This window comes from Eleutherodactylus coqui, chromosome 1, assembly GCF_035609145.1.
Source record: "Eleutherodactylus coqui strain aEleCoq1 chromosome 1, aEleCoq1.hap1, whole genome shotgun sequence".
Classification (NCBI taxonomy): Eukaryota; Metazoa; Chordata; class Amphibia; order Anura; family Eleutherodactylidae; genus Eleutherodactylus; species Eleutherodactylus coqui.
This window is the reverse complement of record NC_089837.1, coordinates 87634781-87644530: the sequence shown is the minus strand read 5'-3', so window position 1 is coordinate 87644530 and position 9750 is coordinate 87634781.

Genomic DNA, 9750 nt, shown 5'->3' with positions numbered 1-9750 from the left:
TGTATTAATGTTATGAGTTTAGTTCTGGTGCCGTATTTATGTTATGAGCTTGGTTCTGGTATGGTATCTATGCACTGAGGTTGGTTTCTGCTGTATTCATGTTATGAGCTTAGTTCTGGTGCCGTATTTATGTTATGAGCTTGGTTCTGGTATGGTATCTATGCACTGAGGTTGGTTTCTGCTGTATTAATGTTATGAGCTTAGTTCTGGTGCCGTATTTATGTTACGAGCTTGTTTCTGGTATGGTATCTATGCACTGAGGTTGGTTTGTGCTGTATTAATGTTAGTTTAGTTCTGGTCAGGGGTCTGCTTAGCCACTCTGCTTCTTGAGGTAAGGTTCCGTTGTTGTTCCGGCATAAAATATTAGAAGAAAAAGCCGTTCGGTGCTGTTGAGTTCTGTCATAAGACAGATCCGTACGGCTAAGGGATTCCCCTTTCCTGCTCCCATAATAGAACAGGAAAACAGAACCCCCCACCCCCACTGCAGATGCAAAAGCAGCCTAAGTGATTACAATATCAGAGCAAAAGGATAATCTATTTTAGAAAACTGAACACTTGAAGAGAAGTTCTAATAACCTGTTGTACCACCTCTAGCTTGGATACAAGATGTGATACAAGCGGGCACAGAGGCTTTAGTACCCTGTTGTACCACCTCCAAGCTTGGATACAAGATATGATACGGGCATGGAGGCTCCACTACGCTGTTGTACCACCTCTAGCTTAGAAAGAAGATGTGATACAGGCGGGCATGGAGGCTCTAGTACCCCTTTGTACCGCCTCTAGCTTAGAAAGAAGATGTGATACGGTCAGGCATGGTGGCTCTAGTACCCCTTTATACCGCCTCTAGCTTGGATACAAGATGTGATACAGGCGGGCATGGAGGCTCGAGTACCCTGTTGTACCGCCTCTAGCTTAGAAAGAAGATGTGATACAGGCCGACATGGAGGCTCTAGTGGTATTATTGTACCTTGACGCCACTAGAACTGGTGGGTGTCCACCGGGTTAAGGCTGTTTGACAGCCAGGTGATGCCCCCTGTTTCTCATTGGCTGGAGGGCTGGCTGCACGTCCTCGGCCTCACAGATCCTCAGCACTCCGGTTTCCAGATAAAATTGTGCGGCTGCCATTAGGCTTTTCCGCTCATGTGAGTGTTCTCGTGACATCTCCCCTCCCGACGCCATTGTCCCCACTGCAGCTTACATGTGGTATGCTGCAGCACTCCTGCCCCTGCTGCACTGTCACTGTGGCCGATGGCGGCCTCCTATCTCCCCTTTCCAGCTCCCGTAGGCGCTAGGCCCCAGTACTCAGTGGCCACACCATAGACTTCTCACTGCCAGGACCTGTATGGGGAGTGTGCCCTGCAGCCAATCACAAACAGGGGCGTCACCTGGCTGGACACCGACCAGTTCCGGTGGCGTCAAGGTACAATAATACCGGCTCTAGTACCCTGTTGGGCCCCCTGTAGTTTGAATACAAGATGTGATACGGAAAGGGCATGGAGGCTCTAGTACCCCTTTGTACCACCTCTAGCTTGGATGTAAGATGTGATACGGGCGGGCATGGAGGCTCTAGTACCCTGTTGTACCGTCTCTAGCTTGGATGTAAGATGTGATACGGGCGGGCATGTATGCATACAGATTCTGTATGTTATCCTGTGGCATATCAGTCCACATTTGCTGTAACTGAGCCTCTAGATCATGCAAACTCGTAGGCTGTGGAAGTTGGCATCCCAGATGGTCTTTTATATGTTCTATTGGCGATAAATATAGCGACCACGCTGAAGTGTGGCAATTATTATCCTGCTGCCTCTTGGAAGCCGCCATGAGAGGAACACATGTGGCTGCCGGATGCCCTGAACATATCGCTGAGCTGCCATTGTCCCTCGTACCACTACTAGCGGTGACTGACTGTTGTCTGTAAGGGTCCCCCAAGAACATTACACCAGCAGTGGGGGCAGTGTGCCGCTACACAGCAAATAAAGAATTGAGGCGCTCACGCCTAGGTCTCCAGACACAAACATAGCCGTCGCCAGTGTCCAAACTACACCTGGAATCATCACTGAAGACAACCCGGTTCCACTCCATAGCAGTCCAGTTTCGTCATTCACAACACCACTGCAAACGCAGGCAACCGTGGGTGTCAAAAGCAGTACATGTAATGGGTGCCATGAGACCAAATGTCCTTCAGCCAACCACCTGAAAATGGTTCTGACAGACAAGGGGGCCTGTTACAATGAAGCCACCTCTCTCTGGATGGTGGGCAACAAAACAGTTGGAGCTGCTAATGGTTGTTGGACGATCAGACGATCTTCTCTATTGGTGGTCTGTCGAGGGTTCCCGAGCCTGGTCGCCTTGTGTGCCCTCACAAATTCACTCCTAACATCTCCTAAGTCTGGGCAGAACGGCCCAGGCGATGGGCAATTTGTCAATATGACCATCCAGCTCTCGAATTCCAATAATGCGCCCCTCTCAAATTCTGTTAACTGGGCGAACTCAGTTTGATTGCATTGTAGAGGCGTCTATTGGTCAACATCTCTACACAAGCGGAAAAAGGGGTCACTACACACAAGGAGCCTCTGAGAGCCTTTTATAGGCTAAGGGGGGAACCACTTTTAGGCCGAATGCACACGTCCAGGTCAGATCCCACAGCTGAATCCGAACCAGTGACCCCTGTGGACCTGTCCGCGGTGCTCCTTATCTGTAATGCGGATGTGCTGGCCGGCGCACATGCACCATACAGATCACGCCCCATTGTCGCTAGGCGATGACATAGATTCCGCGTCCCATCTTCAGTGACAGCTGCGGATCGGACGTCTTTCATTGACTTCAATGGAAGCCGTCCAAGCGGAATCCGCACAGAAATAGATCATGCTGCGATTTTCCCTCCGTGAGTGGAAAATTGTAATTAATTTCTGCTCGTGTGCAGGAAAAGATGATTTTCTTCAGCATGCTATGGGCAGTATTTGCTGCGGAATCCAGAAGCAGACCCCCGATTCAGATTCCGCAATGCAAATACGCCTGTATGCATTGGGCCCTAGGGCCTCAGCTGGCAAGACCATTCATCTAAACACACCACAACTCTATCAATTTGCATATCTGCTTGAGATGTTATGCTGCAAAACTCAGCATGCACTTAGAACTCCTTCTAGGTAGCTGCTTGTTTGTTTTTTTGACAGAGTGTATATATATATATATATATATATATATATATATATATATATATATATAGTGGCAGGGCAGTACACAGAATGACCTGCAGAGGGCTGTAAAACAGGCATTCTGTGTGCTAAGAACACTGATAGCTGGCTGGGTGTGTCTGCAGGAGTTAAAACCTCCAGGCACACTAAGGTGAGGCTAAAAACCACAATCCTGACAGGGGTTGACAGCCCCTTAAGATGACACCCTGCTTGGGTAATAAATGTGCTGGACTTTATGCTTGAGGTACTAGGCCTGATATAGCTAGTGCGAGATAACCGGTGTTATTTAGCGGCCAGACATGTTTATCATAAGTGTGTACTGTGACTAACAACAGTGCGAAAATTATGAAACTTTTGATGTCTGTTATATTATGAAAATGAATGAACTTCCTGAGTTTCACTACCAATTCTGGTCTGGACATGGGTTACTGAAGTGTAACTACCCATCTAGGTGGAGTACAGATGGCGTTCCCAAGAACTCAATACCCCTTAAGTTGCACATATGGTGGAGGATGCGGGCATGAAAATTGCTCACAACCTAGCTGTGTTGTCCTGAGTGACCAGGCATTTGGTGAGTGAAGTTTTGGTTGTACAATGATACAAGAGATGGTGCAGTAAAGAACCAGTGTGGCGGAAAATAAACTATTGAAGGAGAAAAGTGGGTGTTGCTGCAAACTACAGAAATTTAAAGTGCCAGCTGCCCAAAATTAAAGAGACTGTCTCTGCTAAGGAACAGAGACTGCATTTTGTTACCATGGGTATCGTGGACAGATCTGTGAGTACCGTTGCTAAGGGCAACCAAAAAAATCTACCATTGAGAGTGGACTATTGTATGTATGGATGTCCAGAGGCAAAGTGGCTGGTCAAAGGCAAAGTATGTACGGATGTCCAGAGGCGAAATGGCTTGGAGTGGTATGTAGCCCACTTGCCTTTAAGGACTCCAACAGACTGTCACAACGGAAGGTGGCTTCTGTTTGCCAAATCTTCAGGAGACAAGGAAAAGTCCCTGGTTAGATTGTGGGTGGAGTCTCGCTGTCTACTGGTTTGAATTGTAACCAAAGGAGTTCATCAGTTTGTCCAGAGAAGCTGCCACATGAGGAGAAGAGTCCACAGAGTGGTGAGGCCATTCTTAAGGTTGTTAGTTTTCTGCAGCATGGACTTAAAAAGACTGTCAGACATCAGTGCAAAGTTATGTGAAATGCATACGTTTGCATGGCAGGATGGTGCAGTGGAAGCTGCACAATGTGCATTAGTGTTTAAGGAAAACATGAAGAGTGTATTGATAAAAATTGGTTGCATCACATTTTGTCTAATGATACTGACACAGAAGCCTCATTTGATAAGGTTTATGGAATGTCTTGTTCTGTGTATGAATAGAATCTGTGAAAGTATTCCACAGTCTGCACGGGTGAATGCAGAGTGTGAACAGGCTGGTACAGAAAGGGAATTGGCTCAAATATGCCCCTAGCGGTAGAGCGCAAAAATAATGAAAAGATTACATATAGTCCTAAGATTGAAAGTAAGCTAGATAGAAATAATGTTGGTGTAGTTTCCTGTGAAAGTAAAGTAGTTGCTAGTGGCAACCAAATGTCCACTGTGGCTGCAGACAATTATAATTAAAATGCAACAAAAAAAGAGAAAACTGCTTCAAAATAACCCATAAGTCCTGCTGACTCTCTGCTGAAGGCTTAGGCCACCTGCAGACGGCCGGGTCGGATCCGGCAGCGAGAATTCTCGCTGCGGGACCCGACCTGTGCACTTGCAGAGAGCAGCACGTACTCACCCGCGCCCCGCAGCTCCGGATCTTTCATGTGCCGACTGCGCAGACCGGAGTCGGCGGCCGGTGAGTGACGTTTCTGCGAGCTCCACACAGAAATAGAGCATGCTGCAGTTTGTTTGCCGTGCGAGATTTCGCGCAGACAAACCGCAGCTGTCTGCCTAGGATTGCGTTTGCTAATGCAATCCTATGGCAGCTCCAAGGGTGGAAATTCCGCGGGAAATCCCGCCGCGGAATTTCCGCCCGTCTGCAGGCGGCCTTTGTGTACAACCGAGTATGGGTAGAGGGTGGAGCTGTACTCCTAGAACAATGTCCTGTGAGCCCTCGGTAGCCTGTATTCTATACAGTGCAGCAGATAAATTGTCTCAAAATAACAAAAAAGCCTTTCTGCTGCCCGGTGATGGCAGCAAGTACAGCACGTTACCTCTGAGGCCAGTGATCGACTGCAGTAGTCACATGCCATTACTGGACATCATTGCTAGCAGCTTAAAAGCAAAACCAGCAGGCAACCACTGGATCATCTACGCTGGGTTGAAGGCAGGCCGAGAAGGTGAGCAATGTTTTATTTAGTTTTTTTTTTATTATAGGAGATTTTCTTTCTTTTTTTAACTATCGAACAACCTCTGTAAAGGTGCTTTTAGACGTAATGAATATCATTCAAAAATCGTTCAAACAAGCGAAAGCGAACGATAATCATTCAGCCAATGACTAAGTAATGAACAGGAATAGCTTGCTTTTCGTTTATTGTTCACCTTCGGCAGCCATAAAAAATAATCGTAGGCTCATTCACTTATGGTTCGATTTAAACTGCAATCGTCCAGTCCCTGTGTTCGCTTATACAGCCTCTGCCTGTCTAAATATGCTGAACGAGTGCGAAGGACTTAGCGGTGATGTCACTGGCTCGTTCAAATGATAATCGGCTCATTTAAAAGGACCATAAGTCAACGTGACAGATTTTGGTGTGGATTCTTGTTAAAATTTGCACCAAAAAAATCCACTCGTACCATCGATTTCAGCCCGTCGTTTACAGAAATGCTATAAAATCCACAGCAACAATTTACAGGCTGAGGATCCAAAATCAGCACCGCAGGTCAATTCACGCTGCAGATTTTCTGCATCATATGAACAGGATTTCTCAATATCCCATGCACCTTGCTGCTGCTGTAATATGCATTGGTTCTTCAAGCACTGCATTGATTGGCTGAGCAGCGCAAGAACCAATCACGGCCATCACACTGTGGAGGCGGGAATTATGAATTGGCTGAGCCGTGTTCGTCTCTGCAATGTCTGCTGCAGAGTGAAGAGAAGCCGCTGCCGGAGATACGGAGACTCCGCTTAGACGAATGCCGCTCAGCCAATTCAAAAATCCCATCTCCACAACACAATGGCTGTTTATTGGTTCTTAGAGTGTTACTCAGCCAATCAATGCAGCGTTTGATGAACCAATTACAGCCACTGCATTGTTTCATCGAGTGCTGCATTGATTGGCTGTCAGCGCTTAAGAACCAATCAGAGTTATTGCTTCCTGGAGGCGGGATTTATGAATGCCGGAACCAGAAAGCGATTTTCTGTCGGCAGCTAAGGACTACAAGGAAGCCCACTGGAGCTCCGGAGACCTACTAGGTAAGTATAATAAGATAATAATACATCCCCTGAAAATAAGCCCTAGTGCCTCTTTGGGGGCAAAAATTAATATAAAACAGGGTCTTATTTTTGGGAAAACATGGTAGTTATTACATACGCACATGTTTGTTCAAAGTACAATGCCTATATCAAGGGGTTTTTTGGTTTCACGATATGTATTTAAATACATTATACCTGTGTACCCAAATGGTATGCCTTACATACATTATTTTAGTCCTGCTCTGGGGGATTTTGTTTGGCCTAGTGCTGTCACTGTCGGCCCCGGCAATTGTAGTTTTGGGACTAATGATGGGTTTAAACGGCTGGGATAAGATTGTTTACAATTGTGACTGTTGCTCCAGGGTTTTAGCACAGTTTAGGAAGAGGTTAACCACAAAAGCACTTGGATGCTAATTCCATTGAATAATTATGCAAATGCCAAACCTAAATCATATACTGCAATTTCAGAGATAACATAAGAGGGTTGGAACCTGATGTAGACTGTCAGTACACAAACATGACTGTACTAGCCATGATCTGTGAAGGTGACTGTTGGCACACTATCCAGTATTGCACTGGTATGCATGTTGCACTATTTATGATGTCCTTATTGCCCTAATAGGTCATTTCTTTACAAGTTGTCGACAGAAAAATATATAGTGTACACTGTGATAATGTAACCTTAAGGCTTTGAGCAAGTCTCCTGCCTCGGTAATTGGTTATATTATGCTCACACATTTCCATCAGACTGTATTTGTAAGCTTTGTACTGTATTTTAAGAAAACTTGCGTAATCAGACAAAACTGTTTGTTTTTACTGCGTTTCAAAGGAAGTGATATATGACCGAATTGCACAATTATTAAAACAATGTTCAAAACTGTACTTACCCTTAGTCCTTAGGCCCCATTCTTATCTGCTTTTAGGCTCTATTACGGCTTCCCATTTCTATGTTCCATTTTTGGAACAGAGAAACTGAAGTTAAACTTCATCCTAACGGATCAGTTTCTTTCCCACTGACATCAATGATAGGGAAAAACCCAGAAATATTTCCATTTGAATCCATTCTGGTTTTTTTTAATGGGACCAGAAAGCGCAACCGGTTGCACTAGGCTGCATTCACACAGGGCGGATTTGCCGCGGAAATTCCGTGCGGAATTTCACCGCGGCAAATCCGCCTGCGGCCGCTAATCTCCGCATTAGCCAGCCATGTGGACGAGATTTCTCAGAAATCTCGTCCACACGGGACGGCCAATCCGCTGCGGTACGTCTGGCTGAAGCCACGGCTGTGGCGACCGCAGCCGCGGCTTCAGAAGATGCAGCATGTCTATTTATTGTTTATTTCCGCCACGGCCGCGCTCTCCTTATGGGAGCGCCGGCCGCAGCAGAAGAGCGAGCGGCCGGGCCGCTTCAAAGCCGCTGCAGGTTTTTCCGTGGCGGTTCTCCTGGCGGAAATCTCGCGGTTTCGGCTGCGGCCAAACCGCGGGATTTCCGGCGGGAATACGCCTAGTGTGAACCCAGCCTTAGTCCTGTAAAAAAAAAACGAAAGTCAAACATAACGGATTCTATCACTTATTTTCAAATGATATGCAAGGTGTCAGAAAAAATTCCTCAGCGCTCCGTTGGAAAGGATAGTTCCCAGATATATTGGAACTTACTTGTTTGGGGTGCCCGATCCTATGGCACCCCTAAATCCCGAAAGGCATATAGTATAGGCTGAAGAGATGGTCCAATTTTCAAATTTCTTTAATATAGCGACGCGTTTCGGCCTGATTCCCAAGCCTTTTTCAAGCATATTTACACACATTCCCAGACTTCTATTTATACATATGTCTTATAGGAAGGAGGGGTTTGTCCTACTCATATGTAGGCGCCATATTGCAGCGTCTTCCGGCACCCATCGATAGCGCCAACTTCCGGCGCATCCATATGATGCGGGAATTCTATGAAAGCAAATTGTATAGCGGGGTTTTTGACGTTCATCGCGTATTCAAGCGCGATGATGTTAAGAAACTTCCCGTATTACGGACCCCTCCTTCCTATAAGACATATGTATAAATAGAAGTGTGGGAATGTGTGTAAATATGCTTGAAAAAAGGCTTGGGAATCAGGCCGAAACGCGTCGCTATATTAATGAAATTTGAAAATTGGACCATCTCTTCAGCCTATACTATACGCCTTTCGGGATTTAGGGGTGCCATAGGATCGGGCACCCCAAACAAGTAAGTTCCAATATATCTGGGAACTATCCTTTCTAACGGAGCGCTGAGGAATTTTTTCGGACACCTTGCATATCTGTTTCTCCTCTGGCATACCACATGCCTAGAGCCCCCTCATGACGCCCTCCTGATGGGATACCTATATGAGCCATTGGAGTATACCAGAATAATCATCATTGGATTATACATTGTCTATCTGGATCTAACGACCGACCGGACCTACTATTAGCAGGCCAGCCGTGTCGGGGTGAGTCAATTCGTCTTCCTATAAACATATAATATATATATATACTTTCCAGTCTGTACCACTGGAGCGCCGCTTCTGATTCTTTTCAAATTAAAGAAACGGATCCATTTAGATTCAGATTAAGTTCAGTTTCTCTGTTGCAAAAACAGAACAGAGAAACGGAAGCTCTAACAGAGCCCAAACGCAGATGTGAACGGGGCTTGAAGTTCATAAATTGCCTCCTCCATCATCAATGATAGCCTTTATTCTCTCAAGTGATAAAACTGCCCTACTTCTTAACAAAAAGCCTCCAAAATCTTTAGATGTTTTGCTTGTCTACAATGAATCGCATGTCCAATACGTCTCATATGCCCTTTAAAGAGACCCTCTGGACAGGAGTTAAAATTTCATATGTAAGGCAGTACCTATGAGGGATGAGTATGTGCTATTTATGTTTTCTCAGATATTGCACCCTGGCTGCTTTTTGGCTTGGCTCTATTAGGACAGAGATGTGATCTGTTACGGTGATTTAGCTACCGTACCTAATCTGAAGTAGTCTGGGACACACCCCCTGTCTCATCATTGGTTCAGGCTTAGCTCTCACAGTTAAAGGGGAAAATACTATTGATGACCTATCCTCAGGATCGTTGAAGGTCCGCTACTTGGATCCCTGACCATCACCTGATTACCGGTGCCGTTGTCACTATGGAAAGC